Raw genomic sequence first — 14623 nt, forward strand, 5'->3', positions numbered from 1 at the left:
CTGGTCTACTCCTTGCTGAAGAAACAGCAGGATCCTGGATGTGGAAAAGGAGCGCTGATGCCATCCTTCTCCTCACACATGGAGATATAGGCCTTCCAGGTACGCTGGTATATCTTCCAAAAGGAAGATTTTCATGCTCTCAACATGGTTGGGATCCCCCGATTCCGACAAACCCCGGTTCCCCAACACCTGGCTCTCAACAGCCATGCCGTTAAAACCAACGATGGTAAAGCAGAATGAAGAATCAGACCTTAAACCAGAAGGTCCTCCCGCAACAGCAGTCGCCAGGGAGCGTCTGCCACCAAACGCACCAGATCTGCATACCAAGGACACTGAGGGCATTCTGGTGCAACCAGTAATACTAGGATCCCCTCGGCTTCACACTGTGAAGCAGGCGTGGCAACTGTTTTAGTGGAGGAAAGGCAGAGATCAGCTAGTACTGATCCCACGGAGCCACCAGCATGCCCGACGAGTCTGCCCATGGATCTCTTGTCCTGGACACGAATCTTGGCACCTTCCGATTGAGACGGGAGGCCAGAAGATCCACGTCTGGTGTGCCCCACCTCAGGCACAGTGACCTGAAACCTCCGGATGCAATGCCCATTCTCCTGGGTCCAGCATCTGGCAACTCAGATAGTCCACATGCCAGTTTTCCACTGCGGGAGTGTAAATGGCCGACAGGGCCGGTACATGTCGCTCTGTCCACCGAAGTATGTGAGCGACCTCCCGAGCAGCGGCTGAGCTTCTTGTTCCCCCTTGGTGATTGACGTATGCCACCGCGGTGGCGTTGTCTGATTGGATCCTGATCAAACTTCCTTTCAGTTTCATTGATCATGTGGATAGGCACAGCCTAATCGCTCTCAATTCGAGCAGATTGATCGGCAATAGGGATGAGCTTCGTGTTCGAGTCGAACATACGTTCGACTCGAACATCGGCTGTTCGTCCGTTCGGCGAAGTCCGAACATTTTGGTCCGTTCGCGCCAAATTCGTGTGGCGCTCACGGCCCACAATGCACTGCGATGGCGCAGTGCATTGCTGGCTCATGATTGGCCAAGCATGCACTGTGACCCTGCATGCTTGGCCAATCACAGAGCCAGCAGCGAGGAGAGCCATGATTGGCCACAGGCAGGATGCCAGTGGCCAATCATAGCTCAGGCTGTGTAGTGCACGCCCCACACTATATAAGGCCGCCAGCGCGGCGGCCTTGTGTAGTGTGTTGGCGTCTGAAGCAGTGGGTGTTCTGTGTACCTTCAACACAGTACACACCGATCGTTTTCGGCCGATTTTCGATCTTGCTGTTGTGTAGTGGTTGTTGTCTGCGTGCCCTGACCGCAGTATACACCGCTATATTCACCTCACCTATATAGCTAGTGATCTATCTTTTATAATAGAGCTTGCAGTCAGTAGTGTTAGGAGCTAGTGCGTGCTGTCTGCGTGCTCTGTACCCAGTACATACCGCTATATCCACCTGCATAGCTGTTCTCTATTTGAGCCCACTTGCCATCTGCAGGAGTTATTGGAAGTTGTGTGTGCCTCCAGCACAGCACAGTATACATCTGTATATACCCCTTTATCTCTGGTGTTCTATAATAAAGGCATCTGCAGGAGTTAGTGGGTGTTGTGTGCCTCTAGCACAATATAGGTTGCAGTGTCGTGGCACCAGCACCAGTGCCTAAGGCCCAATTTTTCTGCCCCTGTTTAACAGGGACATGTAATTACAATTCTTGATATAATATTTCACAGGAGGGCCCGTTCCTGTGCCCACCCAGAGTAACTGTGAGGACTTATAGTGTTGTGGCACCAGCACCACAACCACCAAAGGTCAATTTTTCTACCACTGTTCAACAATGGCATGTAATTACAATTCTTGATATAATCGTTCACAGCAGGGCGCTCCAGCGCCCACCAAGAGTCACTTTGAGGGCTTACAATGTTGTGGCAAAACCAACACCTTGTTCCGCCATTTCTGCAGAGCATATAGGGCAGGCCCCTACTTTCAAACATCCAACTTACAAACATCTCCTACTTGCAAACGGAAGGAGACAACAGCAAGTGAGATGAAAAAAGATGGACGACAAAACAAATTATACAGGGGTGATAACCCTTCCCTATGTTTTCCAAAAAGCTTAAAAAATTTTTTTTGACTGGAGCTACACTTTAAAAATGTACCAGTTGAAAATTACAAACAGATTCAACTTAACACAACAAACCTACACAGTCCCTGTCTTGTTTGCACCGCCTGTATACTGCTGTTCTGAGTATATAGGGCCTGGGGGCCACACGCATTTCCTTTTTTTAATATGGGTATGGGGTTCCCCTTTATATGCGTACAAGACAGACCCAAAGGGGCTGGTAATGGGCAGGGAGGGCTACCCATGCCATTTTTCTCAATGGTTTTTCAACCATATTGCAGGAACCAGATATAACATTAAAACCGCAAGCAGCTTTAAATGACGTTATTTCCGTTAAATGTCATTTTGTGCAGGGACTGTTCTAAACACGGGAAAAACGTGGCACTTCACAGGCATACTACAGGCACCCCCCAGGCACCATATTTAAAGGAATATTTCACTTTTTTTTTCCACTTTAATCGTGATTAAAATCAGTGCTCCCGCCAAAACTGCCGTTTTTAAAACTTTTTTTTGCATTGACCCATGTCCCCTGGGGCAGGAGCCAGGTCCCCAAACTCTTTTTAGGACAGTATCTTGCATATTAGCCGTTAAAATTAGCACTTTTAATTTCAAACGTTCGAGTCCCATAGACTTCAATGGGGTTCTAACGTTCGTACGAATTTGGGGTCCGTTCGAAAGTTCTGGTGCGAACGGAACCGGGGGGTGTTCGGCTCATCCCTAATCGGCAACCTGGATTCTTCCATCGACCAGAGGCCCTGAGCCGACTGAACCCCCATCACTCCACCCCAGCTGGATAGGCTGGCATCCGTTGTGATCACTGTCCACTTCAGAGGTAGGAAAGATTTTCCTGACTAAATCGGGGACCTCAACCCCCAGATCAGTGAGTCTTTGACTGACTGGCTCACCTGGATCTGGGGATCCAAGGACAACTGAGATTTGTCCCATTTTGACAAAATCTCCTACTGCAGGACTCTGGTATGGAACCGGGCAAACGGTACCGCCTCGAAGGAGGCCACCATGAGCCCCAGGACTCGCATGCAAAAGCGAAGCGACAACCACTGACGGTTCATCAGCAATGTACCCGGGGATCTGAGAGTCTGCAGTTTGTCAGAAGGGAGAACACTCTCGCTTCCAAGGAGTCCAGCAGCAAGCCTAGGTACTCCAGACGCTAGGTCGGCACCAACACCGACTTCTTTAGGTTCAACAGCCACCCAAATTGGGTACGTGCAGGTACGCATCCTGGATGTCTAAAGATGCCAGGAAGTTCCCTTGATGGAGTGCAGCGACTACCAAGCGAACTGATTCCATTCTGAATCTCTGCACTTTTACAAAGTGATTGAGAGCTTTTAGGTCCAAGATTAGACGTACCCCTTCCTTTTTGGGAACTACAAACATATTTGAGTAGAATCCCTGGAAATGTTCCGAGTCCGGAACCGGTACAACCACACCGCGACTCAGCAGGTCCCTTACTGCCCCCAAGAGGGCCTCCCGGCGAACCGGGTATGCTGGAGGGGATGAATCTTTTCTGTGACCAAGAGAGGAACTCTATCTTGTAGCCGGAGGAAATCAGATCGCAAACCCATCAGTCGGACAGTCGAGAGGACCATCGGACTGCAAACTCCCGAAGACTGCCCCCCCCACCCGAAAACAAGGGTGGGGGCGAACCTTCTTGTGGTAGCACTTTTTGTCACAGTCTTGCTAGGCTTGCGGTGCCAGGGACGCTTTTGTCCGTCCGTGGCCGTCCTGTCGGGCTGGGGACAAATTGACGAAGCTCCAGGCGGATGAAAAAGCCATTTGTGAGCGGAAAAAAGGGCCCTTGCCTACGGCGTAGCTCCTTAGGCTTCTTGGCCTGTGGGAGTAGTGTACTCTTACCACCAGTGGCATTTTTAATAATGTCATCCAAAGAGCCTGTCGCCAAGGAAGGGAAGATCCGTCAGGGCTTTTTGGGATGCCTGGTCGGCAGACCAGCATTCTAACCAGATTAGGCACCTCAGCACCACAGCTGACACTGAAGCCCTGGATAACAACGGGAGAGTATCCAGGGACGCATCACAGACGTACTTAAGGCCTTGCACTAGTTGGTCTGCTAGTTCCACGCAGACAGGAGAAGCCTGTTGCTCTCTCAATTCGTGATGAAAAAGTTTTGCCCACTCAGTCAGTGTCTGCGACACTAGTGCGGATGCCAGTACTGGTCGCATGGCGGACCCCACAACCGTAAACAAGAAACAAGTCACTGCCTTGGCCTTCCTGTCCTGGGGGATCCTAAAATGCAGGAGTCCCTTCTACCGGGTTTGTGGTCACTTATTTAACCTGGATACTGGGGGGTCCACAACTGGAGGAGACGACCATTTTTTAAGAAGGCTTTCCTCAAAGGGGTAACGCATCGCCATGTTTTTGGGGACCGAAAAGGTCCATTGCGCTCAACCCCATTCTCTGTAAATGAACATGTCAAAATAAGTCAGATACGGGAACACCTTAGGTGAACATGCTGGCTTGCGGGACCCAAAAGGGACCGTTACATCCGCAGAGGGATCTGCTGGCTCCTGAATCTTCAGGGTATCACACACAGCTGTGATAAGTGCTCAAACAAGTGCTTTGTCATGCACGGACCCGGACGGGGACTCATCCTCACTGTCCGAACGGTCCTGGTCAGCGTCATCCGATAGGACAGAGCAGGGGTCACCAGCCGCAGCAGGACCCGAGTCTGCATTGGAGCTCTCCCAAGAGGACGGGGGGCAGGGGCATCTTTAATGCACCTTTCTTCCCACGCACCGCCTCCATCCTAGCAACAACGAATTGAGGACCGCCGTCAGGGTGTCTATGGGCACTGCGCAGTCCACAGGTGATCCGGTTGCAACTGCCTGGATTTCGGGGGAAGAAACACCAGTTTCTGAAGCCATGCTGACCCTACCCTGTCTGCCACCTGAAGGGGACTTAGGACAGTGAAAGGTCCCACCCTCCTGCTGCCACTGACTGGGGGGCTCCTACCTTCCGGACTCACCACCCTGAGGAGTTCTGTGCTGAATACAAAGCGATGCCTGCAGCCCCCAGGGGTTCCCAAGCGCAGAGGGACAAAAAACAGTGTCAGCAGCAGCCATGGAAATGAGCGCTGACACGATCTGTACAGCATGCTCAGGCTTTAGGAAAATGGCCGCCCGGCATCCTGTAGACAGACAGGAACCACAGGAGCAAGGCTGTGAAAGCACATATCATGCTGCTGCTAGAGAACACTGAACGAACGTACTCAGGCCTCCGGAAAATGTCCGCCAGTGTCCTGAATAGGAAAACTCACAGAAAATGGCAGCTGAAGCCCACAGACAACCTGCTCTGCCCATACCTAAAATGGCCGCCAGATATCACCATGAAGTGAAAATAAAACACCCCCTGCAGAGTCACAGCGCTGGCCCAACACAGTAAAACCTCACAGGCACCTTCCAGGGACCCCCACACAGGACCCAGGACCACCGCTATCCGTTCAGCCCCCCCATGACAGGTGAAAGTCCACAGAGAGCCCCTGCATAGATTACACACACCGCTCAGCAGACACATGCAGCGACCCCCCCCCCCCCCACTGGAGGGGGGATAGAGGGAAGATAGGGACAGAGGAGAGGGAGGTGAGGTGGCCCCCGAATCGATCTCCCAGGGAATGCCCAGCTGCTCAGCCCCACCGAAGCAGAGAGAGCTGTACTTACCAGTCCTAAAGAGCTGGGAGACATTCCATTACACACCCACTCACTGATCAGTACAGGGTGGCTGTTGGCCTCGGCATACTGTGAGCCAGACATCAGTAGCCCGGTCACATGTATGCCCCGGAGCATAAAAGCTCACCGACCACCTCTGGAGCTGAGGTATGTCATGGCCTGCCAAGCCATAGCTGCGACCTGCACATGTTCGGTGGCCGGACTGGGGAGACTAAAAGGATAAGTGAACCAGCCTGTCACCCAGCCGGCTGTTGATAGAAGATCACAGGATCGTTCATCTTGCGCAAAAAGCAAACTTCTGCATCAAAAAACATGGACCTATGGGCCCGCAGGGTTCCTAGGTGCACCTCCTTCACTAGGCAAAATAAAACTGAGTCTGCTAGGGCAGGCTGTGGGGGTTGTAGCCTAGGGACCGCCCCCTGGGTGGAACTAAAAGTTCTGAAGTGTTGTATTACAACTTTGCCTAGTAATCTCCAGTGATAGGGCTGACAACCCATTTTGTTACAGAGAGGAGCTGTGTCGGTCTGTGAATATAAGAGAAAAAACAAAAAAAAATCCCCAACGCCACCGGCTTTCCCTCCACCCGGAGGAGAGGTGTTTAGTATGGGGGGGGGGTACAGTCAAGCACGCAGGTATGAGTCAGTGCATTCAGATCACACCCAGTGCCCTCCACAATTATCATTTCACAGTTTTATGACCTCAATATATTCTTTCCCATCATCTTTGTTTCTTTTTTTTTCAAATATAACTTTATTCAACACCAAACGGGGGAAGACGGTCCCCACATTATACGTAGAGAATGAATGGAACAAAATAAATCATAATCAAATCACGTTACACATTTGTCAGCAATTGAGGTTATATTCCATTACAACATAACCCTTTAATGCTTATCATGAGGGAAAGAAGAAGCTCATGGGACCCAAGGCCTCGGGCCCATTACTCGAAGGGGGTCGGGGGCCGTCCTTCCCGACTTTTTACTATTCTTTAGAAGGTGGAGTAGGGGGAGGAGCAGAGAGGGGGAAGAGCATAAGAAAAAAGGGGGAAAAAAGAGAAGAGAGGAAAGAAAAGAAAAAAAAAGGGGGAGAAAAGAAAAGGGGGGAGGAATGGGAAGGCGGAGAGGGATGGGGAGGAGACACGATGGTAGCTGTTACCCAAGGGCTGGAAGGGCTGATGAATAATGCACTATGATGATAGGAGACGGCGTCCCTCAGAAGAGAATATAAAGATATTCCATTGATCCCAGGTTTTTTGGAAAATCTCTTATTTTGTGCCGTGAGGATCAGGTCCTCCATCTTCTTAATCTCCTCTAATTTCCTAAGCCAGTGTGCGATGGACTGGGTGGTGCTTTGTTTCCAATAGAGGGGAATGCAGGATTTGGCTGCATTTAATAAGTGTCTTAAGAGCGACTTTCTTTATGTCTTAATGAGGATCTGTGAATGGTGCAACAGAAAGAACGCTGCCTCCTCCGGGACAGGGAATTCTGTAAAATTTTGTGTTATACGACGGACCTTTTTCCAGAAGTCTGTCAGTTTGGAGCAAGACCAAAAGATGTGAATTAGCATGCCCTCCTATCTTCCACAGTGCCAACATCTGTCAGAGGAAGAGGAGAAGTATCTATGTAGTCTGGATGGTGTCAAGTACCACCGGGTAAGAAGTTTAAAATTCATCTCCTGTATTCTGGTGCAGAGTGAGGTTTTAAGAGACAGTGCAGTGATACGTTGTCTTTGAGCCAAGGAGAAAGAGCAGTGAAGATTCCTCTCCCAGCTCGATAAGCAGGATAGATGTGGGTGGTCTATCGGAGTGTTCAGCAAGGTGTACGTTTGAGAAAGGATATGGACCAAAGGACCTTCCCCGTATAAAGTTTCTCAAACTCCATCAGTTGTCTAGTAAAATTCTGAGGGTTGGGAATGGAGTGAAGAAAATTATGTAGTTGAGCCGCTCTCCAAAAAGGTAACTGAAAGGTTCCCGCTGGATCAGTCAGGGTCGGAAGGGAGGGCCATATTCCCTCAAGAACAAATTTAGCCGCATGGTCCAAATTGGAGTTTCGGAGGTGGTTATACTCTGCAGAGTGAATCCCTGGTTCGAACCTAGGATGGCCAAGGATAGGGAACAGAGGTGAAGTCAAAGAAGTTAGTTCTTGTTGGATAGCAGCCGAGTAACTGAGTTTTAACGAGGTCCCTATAGTAGGGTGCGATTTCAGTGTTGAAGGTAAATCCTTGTAAGACCAAAGGGCGCTCTTCACAGGAATACAGGTTTGGGACTGTTCTATTTGAACCCAGAGTTTGGTGGTATTATTACAGTTCCAGTCTAAGATCCGCCCAAGGTGGGAGGCCAGGTAATGTCGTCTTAGATTGGGGAGTGTCAATCCCCCCTGCCGTTTAGAGAGCGGCAGCTGTGGTCTTTTGAGTCTGGGTTTCTTATAGGCCCAGATAAAATGAGTGATCAGGGACTGCGTCTGTTTAAAAAATGCAGACGGGATCTGAATCGGAAGGGCTTGGAATAAGTAATTAAATTTAGGTAGTATATTAATTTTAATGAGATTACATCTCCCGGACCAGGAGTGGAAGCCTGAGTGCCATTTGTGTAGTAGATTGCACAACTTAGTTAAAAGGGGGGGGGGGGGGGATTTAGCAAGAATGTGCGTGATGTCCAGCGGAATGTAGTTGCCCAGATATTTTAGAGCTGTGTCAGTCATCTTTGTTTCTTTTTACTTTACTGGATAACTTTCCCAATCTGACCGTTTTATGTTTCCATATCCCTGGCATTTACAAATTCATGCCCACCCCCATCCCCCTTCCAGGTCCTCCGTTCTCCTTTTCATAAGTATCTGTTTTTTGTTTTTTTGTTTTTTTGTTTGTTTTTTTTTGCTTCACTGAGATAGGACAGGAGGTGGGTTGATATAGAAGAACCCTCACGAATCACATTAATGTAATACACAGGTTCACCTATATTTTATGTATTTTTTTTTTTGCTGTTTGTTGGTTTTTTGGGAAAAAGGAGGAATTCAAGAGGAGGGAAATATAGCCCTCCCCTTGAATTCCTCCTTTTTCCCAAAAAACCAACAAACAGCAAAAAAAAAAATACATAAAATATAGGTGAACCTGTGTATTACATTAATGTGATTCGTGAGGGTTCTTCTATATCAACCCACCTCCTGTCCTATCTCAGTGAAGCAAAAAAAAACAAACAAAAAAACAAAAAACAGATAATGTGTATAAATTGTATAGAGTATTATCAATTATTGTCCCCCCCTCCCCTTTGCTTAATATATACATTGCAAACCAAAAAAATAAAATAAAAAAATAAAAACACAAAATACACATTTCCCCACCTTGATAGCGGTCTTGACCTGGAAAGTGCTTTGAAAAATCTCATGATCAGAGTTTCTGAAGACAAGGATCTCTCCAGATAAATTCCTAATGTGGCCACTTGCACTTTAAGAGTGCTGACTGCAAGACCTTTGTCTGCACCTTTTTGCAAAAACTCCAATACTGTACTGAGACAATGGGGGTTATTTACAAAGGCAAATCCACTTTGCACTGAAAGTGCACTTGGAAGTGCAGTTGTTCTAAATCTAAGAGGTAGATCTGAAATGAGTGGAAGCTCTGCTGATTTTATGATCCAATCATGTGCAAGCTAAAATGCTGTTTATTTTCCTTGCATGATCTACAGCGACTTTACTTCCGAGTGCACTTGCAGTGCAAAGTGGATTTTCATTTAGTAAGTAACCCCCAATGCCTTTAACATCCCTATGTTCTGAATGACAGAAAGAAACATAGACATTCCATACCTTTGCATAAATAGCTCTAGTTACCCGTTTCCTACTGGAAATTAAAGAGGAAGTAAACCCTGATGGGTTTACTTCCTCTTTTTTTCCCTGCAAAGGTAAAGCATAATGGACTACTATGCATCGCATAGTAGCTCATTATGTGTCACTTACCTGACACAGGAGCCAGCGAAGTCGCCGCTGTCCCCTGTAGTCCGCCGCATCCATGTTGCTTGTGGCGTCTCGCAGCTCCGACGAATCACAGCGGCGCAACCGCGATGACGTCACTCCCGCGCATGCGCACGGGAGTCGCGCCTCGCAGCTCCGCCGCTGTCATACGGCGAAGCCGCGATGACGTCACTCCCGCGCATGCGCACGGGAGTCGACAAATTTGGCAAATCCATTCTTGGATTTGCCGCATTTAGTGCGCATGCGCGCCGCTGTCTACGGCGCATGCGCCGTAGACAGCGGTGCCCATTTTCGGGCAAATATCTCCTAAACCATATAGGTTTAGGAGATATTGCTTGGACCTACAGGTAAGCCTTAATCTAGGCTTACCTATAGGTCCAAGTTGTTTGGAAGGGTTTACTTCCTCTTTAACGTGGTTATTGTTCTGAAAAGCCTTTGCTTCTTAACAACTGCTCTTCAGATACCAGGCAGTTAGTTTTAACCTGGCTACATCCGGATGAAGTACTGGCCCCTGAATCAACAAATCCTGGCTGACCGGAAGTTGCCAATATGGTTTGATTGCCAACTGTAGAACTGTGGAAAACCAAGCTCTCTTTGGCCAAAAAGGAGTAATCAAGATTACTGATACTCTCTCTTTTAGCATTTTCCTCAACACCAGTGGAATCAACTGAAAAGGGGGAAAAGCATACCCCAGACAAATATTCCATGGGTGTGCCAGAGCGTTTATCCCCTGAGAGCCATCGTCTCTCTGAAGGGAGAAAAATTGTGGGAGCTGTGTGTTTTGTCTTGAAGCAAATCGGTCTACTTGTGGAAGGCCCGAAGTCCTGGTGATCAATGCAAACACCTCTGCGTTTAGGCTCCACTCTGCTTCCTGAGCCTTCTGTCGGCTCACATATTCCACTACTTTGTTTAAAGTGCCCTTGAGATGGACTGCTAATAAAAATAGTAAGTGGGTTTTCCGCCCACTCCAGAATCTCTACTGACAGAAAGTGAAGAGTTCTGCTTCTTGTGCCTCCCTGTTTGTTCAGGTAGGCCACGGTGGTGGCATTGTCTAAAAGAATCTGGATGCGGCAACCTAGGTGGTTTGGAGAGAAGACAGCTAATGCTAGGGCGACCTCTTTTAGTTCTCTCCAATTTGCTGATTTTACAGCCTCGGCCTGGGACCATGTCCCCTGTGCCAAATCCTGACCCATGTGGGCCCCCCATCCCTGCATACTGGCGTCTGTTGTGACCACTTTTTTGGTCGGAAAGGACCAAAGACGACCTCTTTTTAGTACTACATGACTTTTAGCCACCAAAGCGAACGTTTAACTCTGGTGGGGATCTTTATCTTCTCATGAAGACTCTCTGTCCTGTTGTTCCATGTTCTCAGAAGGAACCTCTGGAGAGGCCTGAAAATGCAGCCTTGCCCATTGGATGGCTGGCATAGAAGAGGTTAATTTTCCCAAAGCCGACATAACCTTTCGAACTGAAATCTGCCGATTTGTTTGAAGTGCCGTTACTACCCTCTGGACCTTGATCTTTTTCTCTTCTGGGAGAAAAATCTTTTGTTTTACTGAATTTATCAGGTATCCCAGAAAAAGTACTTGCTGAGCTGGAATGAAATTAGATTTTTGAAGGGGTAGGTCGTCCACATATGGGATTACCGCAATGCCCAGGAGACAAAGAGGGACGAGGGCTTTCGCCATTATTTTCGTAAAAATATGCAGAGCTGACGACAGACCGAAGGGAAGGGCCATGAACTGAAGATGTATAATTTCCTTGCCTATATTCACCGCAAACCTCAGGAATTTCTGGGATTGAGGTGCTATAGGAATATGAAGGTAAGCATCCCTCAGGTCAATTGATGCCATAAAGCATTTTTTGGTCAGCATGTTCTTGACCATGAAGATTTTGTATAGTACTGACTTGTTTAATGGTTTCAGGTTGAGAATTAGACAGAAGTTTCCGGATGGTTTTCTTATCAGAAATGTGTATGAATAGAATCCTTGACCCTGTTCCTCTGGAGATATTGGCATCACGCCCCTCTGGTGCCTCAGATTCTTTAAAAGGTTCTTCATAGCCAGGGCCTTTGTTAACTCCCTTGGAAGGTTTGTCACAAAGAATCTTTCTGGAGGGTGATCCCGAAAACTCTATTCTGTAACCTTGGGACAGCATGTCCAAAATATATTGACTTTTTGACATGCTGGCCCAAAGGGGGAGGAAACTTTGAAGCCTTCCCTCCACTGGAAGGTAAAAGTCATTGCATTTTACCGGAGGCCGCAGGAGGATGGAAAAGGACATTTCCCTTTCCTTTTTTTTTTTGATGACCAATTTTTTCTTTTCTTTTTGTTCTCGAGCCCTTAGGGAATGAAAAAAAAACGCTTAACTGCCTGTTTCTTTTTGATAGGGAAAGACTTCTTTTTATGAGCTGTCCTAGCTAGAACTGCATCTAAGTCAGGACCAAAAAGCAAGTCCCCCCAGGAACGGTATCACGCACACCTTATTTTTGGCTGCTGCGTCTTCTGGCCAAGTTTTCAAACACAGCCCTTCTGGCCGAGTTAGTTAAGGCTGCAGATCTAGCTGTCATTTTGATTGATTCCACTAAGGCATCAGAAATAAAGGCTACAGCGGCTGACAGGGTCGAGCAGGAATCCAAAATTTCTTGTTTTGGAGAGTCTGCCGAAATATGGGCTTTAAAGTTGATTCAACCAAAACTCCATATTCCTGGAGATGACAGTAGTCGCCATAGCAGGTTTGAGATTGCCCATGACGGATTGCCAAGCCCTTTTAAGCAGCTGATCCATCCTCTTATCTTAAACCCCCATGTCCTCAAATGCCAAATCCGTTGATCTCGAGACTTGGGAGAAAGCGGCATCCAGTTTGGGACTTTTATTCCAAACCGCCGCTGGGTCCTCATCAAAAGGAAAATGCCTTTTAAAGGCTTTAAGAAAGGTTTTCTCTCTGGCTCTGACCACTCTTTCTTAATAGCCTCTGAAATAACTGAGTGTACCGGGAAGCTGCGATTTTATTTGTTCGCTGAGCCCCGCATACATTTTGTCATGCAGCGATAACTCCTTTCTTTCCTCTTCTAGTCCCAGTGTGGTATAGAGTGCTTTTAACAGGCCATCTACTTGTTCTAAAGACAACTTATACTTAGTAGGTAAATTTTCTCCTTCCTCCTCCTCCTCCTCCTCATCATCATCAGATTCTCCTCTAGAGGGGGGGAGGAGGAATGTCCCTCTTGGGTAAGAGATGCCTCAGTCTCCACTGTCGGGACTATCAGTGAGCTCTGAGAATACTGGGAGGCAGAAGACCGACTCAGGGCTGGGTTTGCTAGAGAAGAGCGAAAAGATTGAATAGTCGCATCAAGTTCTTTCTTGACAGATGCGATTAAATGGCTGCAAGTGGAAGAAGCTTCTTCTTTAACTAGCGAATCAATACAGGATTGAAATAAAGTCTTCTTCCATCCTTCAGGTAGTTTTGCTTTACACGAAGGACATTTCATTTTGCCACTGGATCAGAGCTCTTGGCCTGCCGTGAGACAAAACAAGGGAAAAAGGAAACCATCCCAGTGAGACAACCTGTCCTTTTTTACAAGAAGGTTCACTACAGGTGCACAGTGAGAACCAGAGCCGCCTCATGTGCCCAGACAGGCCCCTGCCATGAGAGAGAAACCCCACAGTAAAAAGGAGGACAGTATCCAACTGCCCCTTGCTGGTGCCTGTCCCACTTGCTGCTGCCATGGGTTCCATCGAGGAGCGCTGCTGTGTGTGGCTAGATGCCGGTTCCAGACTCCAATATCACCACTGCACCAGATCGGAACCACCAGCTCCGTTCCTCCCTTCTCACTCTGTGATTTCTGGTGGAAATGACACCATACACCTGCTCCGTGGATGCCACCCCCTCCGGATGCCTCACTTCCGGCTGATAGAACACAGCCTACCCTGCCCAAGATGGCGACGGCATCACAGGCAATAGGCAGCGGTACCGAGGAAAAATGAAAAGAACGGTAACCACCTGTGCCTTGCCGCCTAGGAGTGACGCCCACGGCAGTCCAGACTCTCCCTGCGCCCAAAGGAAGGAGAGAAGGAGCCCAGCCAGAAGTCTTTACCATAGCTGTGGAATTGGAGCAACAGCTCTCATAAGGTATGTAAAAAAAAAAAAAAAAAAAAAAAAAAAAAAAAAAAAAACACACACCGTTGGTGGAGCAGAAAACCTGGGCTTTGAATACAGCACTTACGAGCCCTGACTTCCCCACAAAGTGTTCCCTCCGGAGGAAACACAAAAACTGGCAATATGTAGAAAGGCGCCTCCTTTTAAACATTGGTAGAAGAGGTGTTTCCTATTGGCAATGTGCAGAGTCACTCAGGTGCTGTCCTGAAAGACATTAAGGGGAAAAAGAGGACCAGGGTTGCTCTGTGCAAAACCATTGCGGGCATATATCCTCCAAAAGCAGTTACATACATTGCAACGATTTAAAGCAGAGCTCCACCCGATTTTAACACATTAGACCTATACCATTAACTTCATGTCATAATGTAAAAACTTAACTTTTTTTTTTCCACTGTACCTTAGTTGTGATTATAATCTTCTGTACTTCCTGTATGTGTAGTCTTCGGATATGGGCGTGGATATTGCGGCTATTTTGTCATTTCCTTAGAGCCGCACTGGATCCTGGGAGCTTGTGTCATTGTTCCCAGGATTCAGTGCGGCAGCCTGGCTCAGCTCTGTTGCCATCACAACGGGGCAGGACTTCTGACAATGCCGCCCGTTGCGATGGCAACCTAAGCTGTTGACGGCGCTTCTAATGAAAGTTACTGCGCATGCGCGAATTCGGGGATACAACGCG

This window comes from Lithobates pipiens, unplaced genomic scaffold (genome assembly GCF_037356315.1).
Source record: "Lithobates pipiens isolate NorthernLeopardFrog02 unplaced genomic scaffold, aLitPip1_a1.2 Scaffold_16, whole genome shotgun sequence".
NCBI classification, from domain to species: Eukaryota; Metazoa; Chordata; class Amphibia; order Anura; family Ranidae; genus Lithobates; species Lithobates pipiens.